The 21,322-nt window shown below is 36.9% G+C and overlaps 1 protein-coding gene across 1 annotated transcript in view; it reads left to right on the top strand.

The window, feature by feature from the left end:
- GABRB3 (gamma-aminobutyric acid type A receptor subunit beta3) overlaps window positions 1-21,322 on the top strand; it is a 238,917-nt gene that overhangs the window by 196,311 nt on the left and 21,284 nt on the right. The window lies entirely within an intron of this gene.

The following is a 21,322-nucleotide window of genomic DNA, read 5'->3' as shown; positions in this document are numbered from 1 at the left end:
CATCTGTTTCAACTCTGATTAAGAAGATAATTTCTGGTCTCCTGTCTGTCCTTGATGAGGTTGCATTAAATTAAAACTATGCGTATTTTAACATTGTGCAGTGCTTTCTGGTTACTTTTGCATTCCTTCTAAAGTTGATATATTGTAATTGAGATAATAAACAAAAGTGCTTTGTAATCTGGAAGGTTTTGTAAAGACCACAAACTCTGGGTTGAAAATGCTAAATAAAGACAGAGCTGGGCCTTCCACCTTGCTTTTCTCTTGTCAGTATAGCTTGAACAGTGACAAGTGGGTGGCAATTAGCTCCAGTTCTGTGAGGGCATTCATAAAGCCCAAGGAATTCCTGCTCTTTCTGCCTGTTGCCTCTTGCTGGAATGCNCAGTGCTCATCCCCACAAGTGCCCTCCTCCATGCCCATCCCCCCTCCCCCCCACATCCATCAGTCCTCAGTTTTTGTCAGCATTCAAGCACCTCTGACTCATTCTTTAGCTTAATCTAGATGCCACCTCCTCTGGGAAGGCTTTTTGACTCCGCTCTGCTTACACACCTATATGCTTCCTTCCCAAGCTGGATTAAGTGGCTGCTCTGTGTTCCCACAATACAGCACTGACCTTCTAGCTCTGCTTTGCCTCTGACCTCAAGGATACATCTCCATTAGGAGGGGCCTATTCTGGTCATGGTTTACCCCCAACACCATCCCCACCTTGTATAATGCCTGACATGTCCTAAGCATGCAGCAATAGTCTCTGGATAAATGAACAATGAGTCAAGCACCAACTTCCCTCCTCTCTACCCCAGCTTGTAAGAACCAAGAGGGAATGCAAATTATAGACAAAATACTGAATGTTTAAAATACCAATATGGTTCCATTTTTATGCAGTGCCACTTTATCCTCTGTTGCAAGAGGTGCTACAGATATCCCTGTAGTCTCTGGAGGTACTTGCCTCAGATTGGCAGTAAGAGCCATCAAGTACATTGGCTTATTGTTAAGTAATGGTATCTACAGCCAAGAAATCTGCCCTGTGATGCATTGGATACAATGATTTACTGATTTTAGAACCAGGATTCAAATTATTCCATGCTACAGGTGATACGAGCAGAAGGTCCTCTCAGAACATAAGGGTAGTATTCTATCAATGGAAAAATCTGCCCAAGCCTGTCTTGGTCTTGAAAATCGCCATTGTGGCCAGTATGCTTCTTTAAGAATCTTTTACTGCAATTTCATGCAGGCTATCAGAAAGATGTATGCAGTGCTTCCACAGAGAAATGCAACCATTTAGAATGGCCTTCCTGAATCTTCTACCTCAAAACCACTATGGGGCCATTTTTTTCTAGATGCAATCTTTGTCTTTCTTTGAAGTATTTATATGGTAAGAAAGTATCCCAAATAGATACTTCTGATGTGGGGGATAATATTTAAACTATGCATAGAGCACTCAGCCCATCAATATGAAGTACAATGTCTTATTTCTAACACTTACTAAGTTCTGGCATTCACAAGATATAAGACAAGGGCTCTGTATCAGTCAGTTACAAACCTAGCAACCTTCAAAGAGCTTGCACTTTATATTGTTTGTCAACTATATTTCAATAATAAGTTTTTAAAATAGAGATTGCAGTTTAAAATTATCCTAATTGGCCTATTCATAAAGAAGTAGCATAAGCTACATTGTTTGACATTTATTCTAAAGTAAATGTTACACTGTTTTCCTTTCCACAAGTGTTCTTAATTAGTGAGATTTTGGTCAGTCAACAGGATTGATCAGTCAGTCAGACTACAGAACCGAAGAATTCTGTAGCCTGATAGAATTCTCAAAAAAGAGGTTAGTTAAGAACAAACACTCTGGAACTTTATTTGGACCAGGAAGAGTCCATGATGAGGATTGAATGTGATGCTTTCCACCTCTACTTCCACCTGGAGGTAAACACAGGGCAGCCACATGAATCTGTAGGGCAAGAGGAAAGCTGGACTCAGGGGAGGCAAACAACACACATAAGGTGCAAAAATTCAGGAGATGTTCATTCTCAGTATTATGCAAGTGAAATTTTTTACTTTTACCCTCTTAGCCTCTGTCCTGCTGATTTGGGGAACTTATAGAAGGTCCCTTGCAGTGATTTCCCACAGGAAGATGTCCTAGTCCATCTCTAGGTTAACATGAGGTTTAGGTTAACTAACATGAGGTTTAGGTTTAAGAAGAGACACATGTAAATGCAAGTTATAAATATTCACTCAGCAATTGGCATGAACCAGGTGTGGGACTGTGCCTGGTGTCAAGGAGAGAAACAAGGAATGCCTGGTCCCCTGGGATCTCTCATTAGGCCTTCATGTTCAGCAATATTTCCCTAATGATGTCACATAGCCCATTGTGTAAAGGAGTATTTAGTGGGAATTAAACCACAATAATTGAACTCACTTAAATATGTTCAAGAGACAGTATGTCCAGGGTTTAAAAACACAGATGCTGGAGAAGTCCTTAAACTTACTAGCATTGTGACCCAGGACAAGTTATTTTACCACTTTGAAAAATAGGGATATTAATAGTAACTATTTAGTAGGGTTGTCAAGAGGATTACATAAGTTAGTATAAACAAAAAGCCTAGAATAGTGCCTATAGTAAGCACTTATTAGTTTTCATTAACTAAAATGTGTGGGATCAAGAATGAGGCATATTCTGAGGAGTCTGAAAATAGATAATCTAGCAGCTGACCAGATCTTTGTATATTAGAAAATTTATGTCATTCTTCTCCTGTATGATTGGGCTCCTAATTGCTTACTAGAGGATTTTAAGAGTAAGGATTGTCTTGGGTTCATATTTGCATCCCTAAAACACTCCAGTGCCTAGCCAACTCAGTAGTTAGAAAACTGAATGGTTATTGAATGGAGGAGAGGAAATCTGACCATCATTACTAATTATGTGAATTATAATTGAATGAATTGTCTCTGCAAAAGAGATATTATAAAATTAATGATATTATATACTCAAATATTTAATGTACTAAAATATTATGTATTTTTTAAAATCCATATTAAAACCTCTTTTTACCTGGGGAGGAAATTAAGTACACCTTTGCCTAGAAAAAGGGAGTCATGTTTCATAGGTGTGTTTTATTTTATTTTATCTATTATTTTTTGAGAGGTGGGGAGAGGGGCAGAGGGAGAGGAGGAGAGAGAATCTTAAGCAGGTTTCATGTCCAGCATGGAACAGGACACCAGGGTTCAATCTCACTGACTTGAGCCAAAACCGAGAGTTGGACACTTAACCGATTGAGCCACTCAAGCACCCCCCATAAGTGTGTTTTAAAGAAAACAAAGAAATGACTGAGCTAGTTCATATCAACAAATAATTATTTAGTTCCTACCATTATTCAACAAGTAGTTGTTTTTTTTGGAAAAAAATCAAACCCTTTAAACTTGAAAGAAAATAAAGCAAGTCTGCATTACTCTAACTTCTAACCATAATGGCATACTATATTATAATTTATAGCACCTTGTTTTAAGCATTTTCCACTAAGGTCCCTTAGAAACTGGTAATAGACAAGTAAATTGGCCCAAGTTAAAATTTAGGAAAATTGAAGCTCAAGAATGATAACAATTTGGAGTGTCAGTCAGTTAAGCATATAACTTTGGCTCAGGTCATGATCTTGCAGTTCGATTTCTAAGTTCAAGACCCACATCAGGTTCTGTGCTATTAGTAGAAATCCTCTCTCTCTGCCCCTTCCTTACTTTCTCACTTTCTCTCTCTCAGAAATAAACAAGCATTAAAAATGATAATAATTTGATCAAATTTGCATTACAAAGCTAGAAAGGAGACAATCCCTAAGTTTCTTAAGAAATAAGAACCCCTAATACATTTTTGAAAAAGACTTTAAAAACTAGCCTTTTTTCTCCTGGGTTTCAGCACCAGCAAATAAATAAATAAATAAATAAATAAATAAATAAATAAATAAATAAATAAATAAAAACTAGCCTTTTTAAGCTTTATTTGAAATTATCATTTCCCACAATTTTATATATTAATGGTATAAGGGTTCTTACAAAACAGGTGAATACATAGTTGGGATGACAAACAATGAACACAGTACCTGCTACTCTCTCCTTGACATGCCTGTGTTAACAGGTCNTAACACCCTCAAGGTCCATCCATGTTGCTACACATGGCCAGATTTCATTGTTTCTCATTGCCATGTAGTATTCCACATGACCCAAGGGATACGGATCATGTGTTCTTGATGAACAGTGCTTCATGCAGGTTTTTAAAAACTGATAATGGGATTGGAGACCTCCAAAATCCTAATCCAGGGCCCTACAGTTGTTTCATCCAAACATGCAGAAATCCTTGGTGACAAGAAATGTGCCTCTGGGTTCCTATTCATCCTGCACTTTGTTTCCAGATTAGTAACTAAACAACACTCTTTGCATGAAACTATTACCCAGCTCCAAATGCTTTGATGACTGCCCTTTGTCTGCAGCATAAGATTAAGACTCCTTGACCTTGAATCCACATGTAGTACCAACCTGTGTTTTCAGTTTAGTTCACAAATGTTCCCAGTATGAAGCCTTCATGATAGTTGTTGCATCTAACTCTTTAACTCTTCTCGAAGCATGTGCTCCTGCATTCTGCCTAATGATTTTTACTTCTGCTACAGCCTTTATTTGATATATTTTCTTCCTTTTTTTCCTATCCAAATCTGGTATATTTATCAATGGACAGTTCAAACACCAACACCTCCACTTGGCTTTCCTTGAGCCTAACTGTCAATTATCTTTCCTTTGGAAAACTTGGTATCACACACGAACTGTATCATTCCTTTATCAACTGTCAAATATTATTAAATTCTGTCAAATATTATTACCCTGACTCTCAGTTATGTCAGGCATGCAATAAATATCTTTTGAATTAATTTTTGGTTCATAAATTGGTGCTCAATATTTTCATAAAATGCCCAAATCCAAAATATAGATTCTTCTTGAAAGTCAGAAAAGAGGGACACAAGGGTGGTTCAGTTGGTTTAAGCATCTTACTCTTGATCTTGGTTCAGGTCAGGTCATGATCTCACAGTTTGTGAGTTGGAGCAGGGCATCAGACTCCTCTCTGACAATGCAGAGACTGCTTGGAATTCTCTCTTCTCTCTGTCCCTCTCCTGCTCTCTCTCTCAAAATAAATAAATAAACTTACAAAACAAAGAAAGTCAGAGAAGAGAAAAAAGAAAATGAATTATTTTGATTAAGCTCATTGTATGTCATTCACTATTCCAATCTACTGGATTTCCTGGAAAGTCCTAGATTTTTTACAAGTATTTCTTCTTAATCCTGAATTATATTTAATTGTTTAATATTAAAGCATAATTGACACACATTGCTGCATTAGTTTAAGGTGTACAACATGATTTGACAGCTTTCTATACATTATACTATACTTACAATAAGGGTAGTTACCATGTCACCATACAACATTATTACAATACCATTGACTATATTCCCTGTGCTGCACTCTTCACCCCTGTGACATATTCATCCCATAACTGGAAGTTTGTTCCTCTTTTTTTTTGTTGTTGTTGTCAGAATTAAACATATTTATGTCTCTTTGAATACAGCCTGACATGTAGTAAGTATCCAATAAATATTTATTTGTGACAATCTTATTAAAAGTAATTAGTTATAAAATGGTATTAACTCATTAGAAATCTTTATTTTTTTTTCTTTTTTTTCTTTTTTTTTCTTTTTTTTTATTTTTTTTTAATAGTTTATTGTCAAATTAGTTTCCACATAACACTCAGTGCTCATCCCCACAAGTTTGTTCCTCTTAATCCCCTTCACCCATTTTGTCCATCTCCCTCTCCTTCCCTTCTGGCAACTACTAGTTTCTTTTTTATATTTATGTGTCTGTTTCTGTACTGTTCGTTTGTTTCTTCATTTGTTTCTTTTTTAGATTCCACATATAAGTGAAATCATGTAGTATTTGTCTGTCTTAATTATTGCAAATAGCAAGATCTAATACTTTAAAATATTTTTTATTTAATTTTTTTTAACATTTCCCTCAGGAGAGGGGCAGAGAGAAAAGGAGAGAATCCCAAAATAGGGCCTGAATTCACAAACCCTGAGATCATGACCTGAGCTGAAATAAAGAGTTAGTTGCTTAACTGAGTGAGCCACCCACAAGCCCCAAGATCTCATACTTTTTAGTGAAAAAGTATAGGGGCGCCTGGGTGGCTCAGTCGGTTGGGCGGCCGACTTCAGCTCAGGTCATGATCTTAACAGTTGATGGGTTCGAGCCCCACCTCGGGCTCTGTGCTGATGGCTAGCTCAGAGCCTGGAGCCTGTTTCAGATTCTTATCTCCCTCTCTCTCTGACCCTCCCCTGCTCACGCTGTTTCTCTCTTTCTCTCAGAAATAAATAAAACATTAAAAAATTTTTAAATGAAAAATTATATAAAGTGGTTTCTCAAATTATTCTCTGACACCTACAATCTTTAGGTTAACCCAAATCTGAAAACATGCATGAGTAAGGCTTTCTAAGAAAGAGGAGGCCAGATTAAAAGGGATACAGAAGAACAAAGAGAAACAATACAAGGCGGGGGGGGGGGGGATCTTAACCATTAAAATAAATGTATTAACTGTAGTCAATGTATTTCTATTTAATTTGTCATCTACTTCTGTAAGACCCATTAGGGATATGGTAGAATTTCAGAAAATACTGACAATGTATTTTTAAAATAAGTGCAAACTAAATTAGTCTTTAAAATTCTTTTGACTGAAATTTGAAAAAAGATTGGCCGTCTTCATAAGCCTTTAGGAATAATGTAAGAAATTTTTGCTGAATCTAACTTTTAAACCTCCTCTAGATTGACAATTCTTAATCATTTATAAGTTGGGGTCTAAAACATTCTCTTAAAAATATTTAACAAAGCATTTTTCCTAGAAATAGTTAGAATTCTTCTCATGCTTTATAATTTTATACAAAGACATATATTGTTAGATTTTTTTTACTTTAATGATAACTTTTATAACTTTTCTGTATGAGCACATATAGAAAAATACTTAAAATATAAATGTAGAGTTAACTGAATTATCAGAAAGTGAACAATCATATAACCTCAATCAGGTCAAAAAGTAGAATATTACCAGAGTCCCAAAATCTTCATATGACTCCCCCTAATGTCCTCACCTCCCTCCTTCTCAAAGGAAACTACTACCTTTTCAAAATATAATAAATTTTGTGTTTTTGAACCCTATTTAATGGGATAATAGAGTTTGAATTAATTTGTGACTATCTTCTTTAACTGAACATTATGTTTATGAAATCCATCCATGTCACTGTATTTCACTTATTTTCCTTGCTATATTACTATGCAATTACACCATATTTTGTTTATCCATTCTACTGTAGGTGCAGATTTATGAATAATACTATTGTGGACATTCGTGTGTGTGTGTGTGATTATATGCACACACAAACATTGAGTGTATACCTGGAAGTGTAATTGTGAATGTTCAAGCTTAATGAACATGTCAAACTGTTTTCCAAAGTGATTCTGCCAATTTATGTTCATACAAGTAATGCATGAGTGTTCTTTTTGCCCACATCCTTGCTAACATTTCACACTGAAGTCACTCGCTGGGTGTTGAGTGGTATTTTGTGTTTTTTTTAAAAATAGAATTTATTGTCAAAATGGCTTTCAGACAACACTCAGTACTCATCCCAACAAGTTCTCTCCTTGGTGCAAATTACCCACTTTGCCCTCTCTTCCATCCCCCATCAACCCTCAGTTTGTTCTCAGTATTTAAGGGTCTCTTATGGTTTCCCTTCATCTCTCTCTATTTGAAACTATTTTTCCCCCTGGTCCTCTGTTAAGTTTCTCAAGATCCACATATGAGTGAAAACATATGATATCTGTCTTTCTCTGACTGACTTATTTCACTTAGCATAATATCCTCCAGTTCCATCCACACTGTTGCAAATAGCAGAATTTCATTCTTTCTCATTGCCATGTAGTATTCCATTGTATAGATAAACCACTCTTCTTTATCCATTCATCAGTTGATGGACATTTAGGCTCTTTCCATGATTTGGCTATTGTTGAAAGTGCTGCTATAAACATTGGGATACAGGTACCCCTATGCATCAGCATTCCTCTATCCCTTGGGTAAACTCTTAGCAGTGCTATTGCTAGGTAATAGGGTAATTGTATTTTTAAGTTTTTGAGGAAACTCCACACTGTTTTCTCGGATTAATAATGAGACTGAGCACCTATCTTTATTGGTTATTTGGAGATCCTCTTTTGTGAATTACTTGTGCAAGTCTTTTTTGTGAATCATGTCATTAATTTGAGTTATTTATAGATATTAGATGGAAGCTGGCTTTAGGTCACAGTGTGTTACAAAAATGTACTTTTAAGCATAGACACTTAGAGTCCAATGCAAATGATTTTTTTGAATGGTGTGAAGTATGGATCAGGTTTTATTATTTTCCACAGCATCATTTGCATTAGAGCAACAAATTTGTCATAAATTGTATGTGCATATTTCTGCTTTTTAACTTTATATTCTGTACCATAGGTTTATTTATCTATCTTGTACTCTTAACTCACAGTTAATTACTGTAGCTGTAAGTAGAGCAGATCCTTTATTTACTAATACAATAGACTTTACTATTTACTCTTTATTTATTATTGACTTGATTATTTTGGGCCTTTTATATTTTCATGTCACTTTTATAATAAGATCATGAATTTTCACCCAAAAAGTGCTCTGGCTTTTTATTAGGAATATATTAATTTGGTGAACAAGCACATCATCATATTTTTCCAACCTGTTTATATTATATCTCCATTTTTTTTTTTTACAAATAGTTTATTGTCAAGTTGGTTTCCATATAACACCCAGTGCTCATCCCCACAAGTGCCCCCCTCCTGCCTATCTCACACCTCACCCCCCACTCCCATCAGTCCTCAGTTTGTTCTCAGCATTCAAGAGTCTCTCATGGTTTTCTCTCTCCCTCTCCCCCACTATTTCCCACATTCTTCTCCCCCATGGTCCTCCGTTAAGTTCCTCCCAATCCTCCTATACGTGCAAACATATGGTATTTGTCCGTCTCTGCCTGACTTATTTCGCTCAGCATAACACCCTCAAGGTCCATCCATGTTGCTACACATGGCCAGATTTCATTCTTTCTCATTGCCATGTAGTTCCATCGTATAGATAAACCACATCTTTTTGATCCATTCGTCCGTTGATGGACACTTAGGTTCTTTCCATGTTTTAGCTATTGTTGAGAGAGCTGCTATGAACATTGGGGTACATGTATCCCTATGCATCAGCATTCCTAAATCCCTTGGGTAAATTCCTAGCAGTGCCATTGCTGAGTCATAGGGGAGTACTATTGTTAATTTCCTGAGGAATCTCCACACTGTTTTCCAGAGGGGCTGTACCCGTTTACATACCCACCAACAGTGTGGAAGAGTGCCCGTTTCTCCACATCCTTGCCAGCATCTAGAGTTCTCTGATTTGCTCATTTTAGCCACTCTGACTGGCATGAGGTGGTATCTCAGTGTGGTTTTGATTTGTATTTCTCTGAGAGGAGAGATGCTGAGCATTGTTTCATGTGTCTGTTGGCCATCTGGATATCCACTTTGGAGAAGTGTCTGTTCATATCTTCTGCCCATTTCTTTACTGGGTTGTTTGCTTTTCGGCTGTGAAGTTTGGTGAGTTCCTTATAGATTTTGGATATTAACCCTTTGTCTGATATGTCATTTGCAACTATCTTTTCCCATTCCGTTGTTGCCTATTAGTTTAGTGGATTGTTTCCTTTGCCGTGCAGAAGCTTTTAATCTTGACTAGGTCCCAATAGTTTATTTTTGCTCTTGATTCCCTTGCTTTTGGGGATGTGTCAAGTAAGAAGTTGCTTCGGTGGAGGTTAAGGAGGTTGTTTCCTGCTTTCTCCTCTAGGGTTTTGATGGTTTCCTGTCTCACGTTCAGGTCCTTTATGTATTTTGAGTTTATTTTAGTGTATGGTGTGAGAAATTGATCTAGTTTCATTCTTCTGCATGTTGCTGTCCATTTCTCCCAAAACCATCTGTTAAAGAGGCTGTCATTTTTCCATTGGAAGTTGTTTCCTGTTTTGTCAAAGATTAGTGGGCTGTATACCTTTGGGGTCAGCTCTGAGTTAGCAATTCTGTTCCATTGGTCTATGTGTCTGTTTTTGTGCCAATACCATACTCTCTTGATGATGACAGCTTTGTACTAGAAGCTTAGTCTGGGATGGTGATGCCTCCCATTTTGGTTTTATTCTTCAATATTACTTTGGCTATTCAGGGTCTTTTGTGGTTCCCTACAAATTTTAGGATAGTTTGTTCTAGTTTTGAGAAGTATGCTGTGCAATTTTGATTGGAATTGCATTGAATGTGTANATCTGAGAGTGTGCATGGTATGATCTCAATTCTTTTATATTTATTGAGGGCTGCTTGATGTCCCAGTATGTGATCTGTCTTGGAGAATGTGCCATGCGCACTTGAGAAGAAAGTAAATTCCCTGGCTTCAGGATGTAGACTTCTAAATTATCCGTCAGATCCATCTTGTCTTATGTGTCTTTCAAATCCATTATTTCTTTAGTGATATTCTGTCTGGTTGACCTATCCATTGCTGTAAGTGGAGTATTAAAGTCCCCTGCTATTAGCACATTCTTATCTATAAGCTTGATTCTGTTTGTGATTAATTGTTTTAAACACTTAGGTGCTTCCATATTCGGTGCATAGATGTTTATGATTGTTATTTCTTCCTGATGGATAGACCCTGTAAGTATTATGTAATGCCCTTCTTCATCTCTTGTTATTGTCTTTAATTTAAAGTCCATTTTGTCTGCTATAGTATAGCTACTCCAGCTTTCTTTTGATTTTCAGTAGCAAGATATATATTTCTCCATCCCCTTACTTTTTNGGCTTAGTGGTGTCAAATGCTTTCAATTTCTGTTTATTTGGAAAGACTTTTATCTCTCCTTCTATTTTGAATGACAAGGTTGCTGGAGAGAGGATTCCTGGCTGCATATTTTTTTCTGTTCCNCTATCTTTTCGGAGAGTGTTTTTTGAGAGGTATCTTTTGTTCTCTCTTGTTGAGACCTTGGTTATTTTATTTTCCTACTCGTAGTGATATTTGGAACTCTCCACCATGTGTACTTTGCCTTGTTTCTTGAGGTAGTCCTGGAGACTGAAACAGACTGACAAACACACAGGGAGCAGAGGACACAAACGCACAGACAAATCCAACTAACAGGGAAACCGATAGGGAAAACCAAAAAGTTAAGAGAAAAGACGGAGGAGGGATGGCGAATAATAGAAAATTTTTAAAATACATAAAAAGGTCAAAAAGAAGAAAAGAAAAGCAAAAAAGAAGAAAACCAATGGACAAAGAACAGTTTAAAGCATATAACAGGATTTCCCAGCTACAATTAAATTGCCGGGTGTATGCGGTGATGGTGAAGAGCTTAGAGAAAGAGAGAGAAGAGAGGGCGGGGATGAGGCAAAATTGGAAATAGAATGAACAGGCCAAAGGGAAAAGAAGCTTTTTTCAAAGAGCTAAAGGGTGGAATATGGTTGGATAGGTGAGAGGACACTGGTGTTATCTAGAGAAACTATATAGTCTAATTACTCCTGAGAGAAAGAGATTAAAGGGTCCATAGGTGTAGAATTTACATTTACAGAATGGACTAGATGTGACTGTTTTAGCAAGCTGGTGACCAGAGTTAATCAGGTCATTGCTGGGGGGGTGGGAACGGGGAGGGCAGCTCTCAAGCAGGGATGGGCGTGGTGTGATCCAATGGGTTGCCTCAGGCGGGAGTTCTGCCTTGGCGGTTGTGGGGAGAAGAGTGGTGGCCCTCCAGTCCCTTCTTGAACCAAGCGCTGCACCTCGCTTTTTTGGGTGTGTAAACTCCCCGGGCCGGGGGCGCAGTCAAAGTGGGTTGTGCTCTTCAACATAGGCCAGACCTAGTTTCCAAATCCCAGTCCGTGTGCCCCGCTGAAATTGCAGTAGACCCAACTTCCGCAGGTGATACCCTCAGGGCAATTCCAAGCCTTTAGCCTAGCCCTGGGGGTGGAGCCAGAATCACTGCTGCCTTCTCCTCTGGGTTGGGTTGGTGAGCGTGGGCGGGAATTTGCCTGCGGGGCGCGCTGGGTCCACTGGAGAGAGAGAAACCAGGTCCCTCTGTGTCTTGTCACCCAAGGCATGAACTCACGGGCTAATCTCCCAGTTTTTAAGCTCTTCGCCTTCCCTCTAGATTTCCAGCCAGCCAGGAGCCCAGCGACCCAGTATGCGCTGGGGCAGCTCCTCCAGGAGTCCGGCTAGCCAGGAGCATGATGGCGCAGAGGCGCACAGTTCCTCTAAGGGTCTAGCCAGCCAGGAGCACAAAGAAGTGGTCAGCGCGCAGCCCCTCCGGGACGAGTTGGTGCACGGGGACCTGGTGCTCAGGGACTTAGTGTGCACAGTCCTTCTGTGCCCCGAGCGGAGGTTTTTCTGTTTCCCAGCGACAGGGACCATGTCTTGAGCTGTTTCAGACTCTCTCTTTTTCCCCTCTCACTTCCCGCAGAGGGGGATGGCTCCTGTCCCTGGATTCTCTGAACCAGGCCCGATTTTATCGTCCCCAGTTCTCACTCACTTTAGAAGGCTTTCTCAGTGGATTCTGTGTCCTTTTTCTCCCAATCTCTTGGGTTCTGTAAGGTTTCCTATGGCTTCAGATCTTTTCCGTGCAAGATATGGGGGCGAGTGCAATGTACAGAGCTCCCTACTTCTCCGCCATCTTGCCCCCTCTGCTATATTTTATCTCCATTTACATAGGTCTTCTTTTATTTGTGGTAGTAACATTTTAGGATCTTCTGTATGGAAATCTTGTACATATTTGCTAAACTTTTCAAGATGTTTGATAATTTCTCATGTGATTATACATGATAAAGTTTTAACATTATTTTTTGTTTGTTGCTGATATATATAAGAACACAATTATTTCATATTAAATGGCCTTGCTAAAGTATTTATTACTTCTGATAATTTATCTGAGATGGTCTTTTTACCTCTTCCCAAACACTGCAGTGGTCTTCATGAATTTTAACTCAGCATGTCCTCATTTGACTTTTATATGCTACTGTCATTATATATTATAACTTTACATATATTTAAAACCTTATCTGATATTATTATTGTTCTTATATGCAGTATATGTTCACTTATATATAATTATAAATATCCTCTTTTCTTTGTTATTCATTCTTTTATCTCCAAATCACTATCTGAGAATGCTTCCTTCTGCCTAAAAAATATTTTTGTTTTTTGTTTTGTTTCATTTTGTTTTGTTTAGATTTTTGTCTAAAGAACATTTGAAAAATATTTTCTTTAGTCTGAGTCTCCTGGCCACAAATTTCTTCCAGTTTCTTCTTAAAACTGTATATGACCTTATATCATATATTCTTGTAGGATGGCTCCAGAAATTTAGGTTGGCAATTTTTTTTTCTATTTGAAGATATTATTTTGTTGTCTCTGGCTTCCACTGTTTACATTGAGAAGATGCTTGTTGGTTTAATTGGTGCTTTAAAATTAATCTGGTTTTCTTTCCCTTCGAGGAATTTTTTATTATTTTTTCCCATTTGATTTTGATTTTGTTGTTATTTATGATGTACAAGATGTGGTTTTGTTTGTAAGTATTTTCTTAGAATTTATAGATCTTGAATCTTTGGCATGAGACCTTTCAGCACTTTGGAGCATTAGCAATCACTGCTTTTGCTGTATTCTCTCTCTGTGTGGTTGTCTTCTAGGATTCCAGTTTCAATTTCAGTTTTACAATTCCAGCACTGAGTCTTCTTACTATATCTTCTATATACCTCACCCTCCTTTTTGAATTTTTCATTTTATTTTCTCTTCTTGCTTCACTCTGGAAATTTTCTTCTGACTTACCTTTCTGTCCAAAAATTTCCTCTCCATTTGTGTTTAATCAGTTATTATTATCCATGGGGATATTGTGGATATAATTCAAGATCTACGATGATTTTTTTTAAATTTTTTTGAATGTTTATTTATCGAGAGAGAGAGCGAGAGAGAGAGCAAGCGAGTGTGAGTGGGGGAGGGGCAGAAAGAGGGGGAGACACAGAATCTGAAGCAGGCTCCAGGCTCTGAGCTGTCAGCACAGAGCCTGATGTGGGGCTTTAACTCACAAACCGGGAGATCATGACCTGAGAGGAAGTCAGTTGTTTAACTGACTGAGCCACCCAGGTGCCCACTATTTTCTTTCCTCAAAGAGAATGTATGCTTACCCCTGTCAGGCAGCTAAGGCATTAGCAATCCAGGACAGGTGATGTTGAGTTCAGATTCAGTCCTTGTGTAAGGGTTGATCCTTCTGGTTTATCTTGACTTCCTGGGCAAAGCTCTTTGGATTCTCTACTTGATGTTCTCTGTCTTCAGTTTCTGCTCATTTAGTCCATGAATCTGTCAGATGTCCTAATTAGCTTCTCATGTTTCTTTTCTAGGAAGTCACATTTCAGCTACCTGAAATGTGGCTCACCTCTCAGTTTCTTTTTCCTCCCAGACCTTGCCTCAGATTTTTACTGGCTTGCTATTTCTCCAGTGCCTTCAAGGAGACATATTTAAATTTTGTCCATTTTCTTCTAGTTGTTTCCAGTGGAAGTGCTACCTATCCTATAATACTCAAACACCATGTTTTTTTCCCACTCATCTTTATTTTTTCAGAAAAAATAATAGTTGTTTTAATATTTAATTCTTACTTAGTTTGGACTATTAATACATGAGAGTAAAAAAGAAAAAATGGTATGCATTTTGCAATCACATTTTGGAAAATATATTTTTGGTTTTTTTTCAATAATGTTATGTAGCGGAAACACTTACCCTGAATGGTGTTCAATAAAGGAAAGTGAAAAGCTCAAAGGAGATCTGACTCTGCTTGTAACAATAAAAAGCTGTGAAAATGTTACCAAAGCATTTGGAGAGCAGATAGTAAGGGGATCAGGTTAAAAGAAATATTACATTAAATTTATTTCATTAGATATATTTAATAATCAAAGAGTTTCTTAAATATCACTCTGAGCACAGATCACAAGATTGTGACTTCATCTTCTGCATTGGTGTTGAATGTACTTTCTGTTAACCAACAACATTTGGAATATACAGTTTTTGCCAAATCTGAAATTTACTCCTAACTTTTTAGTTTTGTTTGAGCTAAAAAACTAAAATTTTTGTTAGATATATGAAAAAAACAGATTTTTTAACATGCTTCTTTAATTATGTCATGTTTTTATTTCCATTCTTTTTTTCTGGGGTACATTTGGATTGTTATCTTCTGACTTTATTTCAAAATACTTCTGCCAAGATTAGAAGAAAGAAAAAGAGAAGGACACCAAAATGATGATAGTGAACATATCTGTTAAGATATGTGAATTTTCTATTCTTCAAAAAATCAATTTTCAAAATACTATTTTGCTTTTCATTCATAATCATGACAGATTACAAATATTTTTAAAGTCATCATGTCACACTGTTAATACATTCACTTAATTTTCTGTAAAGTCCATTTGTGAGCTCCATGCTTTAGTAAACTAAAGCCCTGTGATCAACTTATTGTCCATTGAGTCTATAAATAACATTTACTAGAGGTCTAGAGAAAGTACTATTTAAAACATTGAAAGAAGGAATTATCATCCTTATCCTACTTACAATATAATTTAACCTTAAATTCTAGAGACATAGTCCCATTCTTTTATTCCTCTACTTACTTTCATTAGAAGGATTCTAAGAGACAAATTGCCTGAGCTGCCTAGACAAATACTAAGTCTTCAGTCCAAAATGGTGGAACCAGAGCAAGCTTACTCTCAGTGCTAAATGAAAGCTTAGCTATCTCATCTTGTTACCATGAAATAATTTTCCTTTAAGGGCTCCTGACCTATCAAACATGTCTCGCCACAGAAGCCAGATTTCTCCAGAATTCATTGTCCAGCACTTTCTTTACAATAAATAAATAAATAAATAAATAAATAAATAAAATCTTGTCTACTGTTACCTTTTGAACTTACTTTTAAAACTACCAGTACATTTTTTTTTGAATTCTTAGATTATAGAATCTTGAATACAGAAGGCACCATCGAGGAAGAAAAGAAAAGGGAAAAGCAACTTGTATTTATTGAATGTCTATTTTGGGCCAGATAGTAAATTTGTTATTTAATATAATTAAGCCATTTAATTTCCAGTAAAATACATGTAATAGGTATTCTGTTTTTCTTCTAATAGATTATCAAAATATAATTTTGATACCATACAGTTCACCCATTTAAATTATACAATTCCATGACTTTAGTGTATTTACAGAGTTGTATAATCATGACCGCATTCAATTTCAGAATATTTTCATCAACTCAAAAAGAAACCCTGGGGGCACCTGGGTGGCTCTGTCAGTTAAGTGTGCGACTTCAGCTCAGGTCATGATCTCAGGGTCTGTGAGTTTGAACCTCTCTTCGGGCTCTGTGCTGACAGCTCAGAGCCTGGAGCCTGCTTTGCATTCTGTGTCTCCTCTCTCTCTGCCCCTCCACTGCTTTCTCTTTCTCTCAAAAATAAACATTAAAACAAAAAAGAAACCCTGTACCCATTAGACACTCCCCATTTCCCCACCCCCCAGCCCTGGACAACCACTAATCTAATTTCTGTTTCTGTGGATTTGCCTATTCTGTGTATTTTATAAAAATGGAATCATACACTATATGGTCCTTTTGTAATTGGCTTCTTTGACTTAACATGATGTTTTGAAGTTTCATCCATGTTATGTCACATATCAACATTTCATTTCTTTGTATTATGGAATAACATTCCATTGTATGAATATATCATATTTTGTTTAACCATTTGTCAGTTGATGAACACTGGGCTATTAAGAATAGGGTTGCTCTGAATAGTCATGTTCGTTTTTCTGTAGATATGTTTCCATTTCTCTTAGACATGTTCTTAGGATTCGAATTTTTGGATCATATAGTAACTACATTTAACCCTTTTGAAGAACTATCAAACTGCTTTCCAAAGTAATGGCACCATTCAACATTTCCACAAGCAGTACATGAAGGTTTCTAATTTCTCCACATCCTCACCAACACTTGCTATTGTCTTTTTTTTTAATTATTGAAAGATAGTTGATTTGCAATGTTATATTAATTTCAGGTATACAACATAGTGATTCCATAGGTCTATATGTTATTCTATGCTCACAATTGTAGCTACGAGCTGTCACCATACAACTGTTACAATACCATTGAATATGTTCTCTATTCTGTACCTATTGTCCCCATTATTTATTCATTCTATAACTGGAAGAATGTATCTCCCACTCCCCTCACCCATTTTGCCCATCCCCCACACATCTTCTGGCATTCAAAATCCATAATTTACAAAGATCCATAAATACAGGGAACAAACTCTGGCAACCAGTTTTTTCCCTGTATTTATGGGTCTGTTTCTGCAATGTTTGTTTATTTTACTCATTTATTTGTGTTTTTTTAGATATCACATATAAGTGAAATCATATGGTATTTGTCTTTTGCTGACTTATTTCACTTAGCATAATACCATCCATGTCCATCCGTGTTGTTATAAATGGCAAGATCTCATTCTTTCTTATGGCTGAGTAACATTCGTGTGTGAGTGTGTGTGTGTGTGTGTGTGTGTGTGTGTCTTCTTTATCCATTCATCTACAAATGGACATCTAGTTTACTTTCATATTGTGGCTATTGTGGGACTAGAGCAAGCTTACTCTCAGTAAGCAAGCTTACTCTCAGTGCTAAATGAGAGCTTAGCTATCTCATCTTTTTACTATGAAGTCATTTTCCTTTAAGGACTCCTGACCTATCAAACATGTCTCACCAGATGTTTTCCTTTGCAGATTAATAGTTTGTAATTTTGATGGAGTGTAATTTATCTTTTGTTTTGTTTTGTTTTACTGTGATATCCTTGCCTTATTTCAACACAGGGAAACTGAGGGTTTGATTGGATAGTCAGTTTACCAAAGGAATATTCCAAATAAGTCATGAGGCTGAACCTAAGCCCTTAGACACCACCACTCTTTGCTTCAGAGTCATGTGATACAATAGTATGGTTTTACTCTGGAGAATCAGAAAGAGAATCATGCCTATGGAAACAATCTGAAAACATTTTTTTTTTTTTAGTTCCAGTTCTGTTTTTCCTCTTTCTCTTTTTCCTATTTCAAATATGTCCTGCGTTTCATGGATATTTTTGAACATAAAATAATTAAGGTGACTAGTAATGGAGCCAGAAAATTAGTAGCACTATTTTCAATTTTAGGTTGTGTTATAAAGTGAAAAAGTAGATTATAAATGAGTGAGACAGCATGATTTGAAAAATACCTCAAGAGCAGCACTGAGATCTCACAAAGCTTTTAGGCAATGGTGGGAGAGCCCTTCACAGTGTCCACCTTAAAGAGAGAGACGTACATGTGTTTAAGTCAGCTCTGCTACAGTTGCTAAAATATCAGCTTATTACTTTATGGACACAGTTGAGTGGCTCTCTCCCTCCTCAAAGGTGACACGATATTCTATGTCGACATTTTTCGTGCATTCTTCAACAGTATTAATGCTATAGAAAGCAATATTAATTTAGGCTAGATTCAATACCCAGAGCCTTGTTTTTGGCATAACTTTTAGTGCATCTAGGGAGAAAGGGTTGAGATCAGCATCTTCAATAGGTAGTTTTGCCAAGGAAGCCTTGAATTGGAACAATGCACTTTTGTTCAGGGACTGTTCCTCTGGCTGTTGGCTCAGCATCTACTTGGGAACCTGACCACATCTGCATTGGCGCACAGGCTTTAGGGGTTCTGTGCCTTTCTGTTGTAATTTTTAAGCTTCTATTACTGTTTTGAAGGGTATGTCTTGGTGTAGCTGACTCTCTACTTCTCAACTTTGTTAACTGCTAGCTATGATCATGTGGGGAGTTTTCCCATAGATACAGCATACATCATGCCATTCGCCCTGCAGTGTAAGGACTTTATCTAACAAAGCTACAAAAAGACTTTTATGTGATCCTTAAGGCTCATATCCAAAGGTGAAGGCCTTGGCCTAGAACACGTCTTAATATCTCTGAGAACTCTTGGGTTTATTAATGTTCTGAGGGCTCTTTCTCATGGCATGTTGAAAGGTTCTTCTTCATTTGACCCTAGTGAGTCTTTTACTCTTAATAATCACCTGCTTCCCTGCCTGAAAATAATTGTATTCAACCAAGAGTAGTATCTTGGTTCAGATGCTATGAAAACTCTCCTACATCACCAAATCTCATGCTCTAGAATATGCTTGTATCTCCAGCATGGATGTTACTCTGTTTTACCAGGGCCAGACCATATGAGTCTCTCTCTGACATGGATTAGGAGCTAGTTGGACTCCCTTCTTACTCATTTGTTGTCTGCTCCCTTCACCATTCCCATTTCTGAGATTATGAGACTGGAATGTGTGGGGCATATAATGAATACCTAAAACATTTTTTATTCAAAGTAGCACTTTGGTTTCAATAAGTAGAATGTATTTACTAAACAAGTACATAAGAAAGTGGCATATTCCTTAAATCTAATTTCTGTGTTATGAATTCTGTTATTCTAAATTCTTTGTTATATCTCGGCAAATTTCCAGAGATTAAGGTATTTTTGGAATCAGATTAGTATTCCTTTCCTCCAAGTCTATAGTGATTTTCCAAATATTTGACCATTCATGCCATTGACCTCCCTATTACAGGAGGCAGGTATTCCCAACAGTGTCAATCATACTTCATTGTATAAGTATCAATATTTGCCTCTGTTGGGAACAATTTCCCTGAAAAAGGTGTACTTTGGAAAATATTAAGGAAGTTGACTTGGCAAAAAGAAAGTTGGGGAATAAGGTAGATTACCTTATCATTCAAAAAGTGTTTGCTGCTCTATCCTGGGAAAAGACAAAATGACAAAATGGTTGACAGTAGGACTTGCTCTATACAAGGAAGTGTGAAAGGAATATGTGTGGCACTTCTACCACAATGTCCAGCAGTGTCCCAGATACAGAAAGCTAAGTGAATATGTAGCACAAGGAAAGAAAAATATTTTTTGTAAACTACAGAGATCGTGTGCTTTTTGTTACTGCAACATAAGCCAACCTATCCTGACGAAACAAACCATTCCAAGTATAGTGGATAGAGTGACACATAACTGAAACAAAAACACAAAATAAGCAAAGTGATAAGCAAAGCCTGAGATTGCCATGGAATTTCAAGCTAAGATCCAACAATGAAGTTACTTCAATAAAGATATTAAAGTTGCTATGGGATTTCAAACAGATTCAATAAAGATGTTGAACGTTTTGAGTATTACACGTGCTGAGAGTCACATAAAGATACCAAATACTCCCATTTTTATGCATACAGATATATTTGTTGATAACCTATGATAGTTTAGACATTTACCTAGGCATCGTATTATATTAAAAATACATCACTCCACAAACTCTGCCTTCGGGACTATACAACTTAATAAGGAAGATCCTGCCTTGTTAAATAGTAATAATTGTATTGAAAAGAAAATAACTCAAAAAGGTAATCACTTAACACTTAGGGGAAAGAAGAAGAAAAGATTAATGGAGGATGTGACATTTGATCAAGGATTTGGAGTGTGGGTAAGGAAAGACATTCCATAAGGAGGAAGGAGTGGGGGTGAATCAACTAAAGTAGGAAATATGGACAATTATTTTTAGGTAGTGAGGACACTCTTTAAGCTAGAAAATGGTATGCTTAATGAAAAGATATAGTGGAAAATAAAACTGGAGTAAATTTAGGAAAACATTGTAGAGAAACCAAAATTCCCAAATGATATTTGAGCCTTTATAGGAAGCAGTGAGCCATAAAAGATTTTGGATATGGGTTGAGAGCGAGTGTCCATACTGTACTTCAGGAATGTGTGGATGGAGCACAAGGCCGGGCATCTAGAGATGGCAAGGCCTACAATGAGACTTTGACCCAGTTCAATGTCACATCATATCAAGGATCCACATACACATAAAACGTAATGTAAAACAATAATAGAGTATATCAAACCTATGTCAAGGGAAGCTTTATTCCATTGATGGTGTTGGGAGGATTGTTTGCTGTTTATGGAACAAAAATCAATGTGCATGTATGCTTTATATTAAACACTGAAATAATTATCAACCTTCAAAATATGTTTGTGGGTAAATTTCTATTGTGAACTTATCTAAGACTAAAGTCAAGTTTTAAAAATAACAATGAAAAATGAAATGGGTAAATTCAACTATGTACAAAACTTTAAG

The sequence above is a fragment of the Crocuta crocuta genome, unplaced genomic scaffold, assembly GCF_008692635.1.
Source record: "Crocuta crocuta isolate KB4526 unplaced genomic scaffold, BGI_CrCroc_1.0 scaffold1073, whole genome shotgun sequence".
NCBI classification, from domain to species: Eukaryota; Metazoa; Chordata; class Mammalia; order Carnivora; family Hyaenidae; genus Crocuta; species Crocuta crocuta.
The sequence above is the reverse complement of the archived record's forward strand: the minus strand, read 5'-3'. Positions and strand labels throughout refer to the sequence as shown.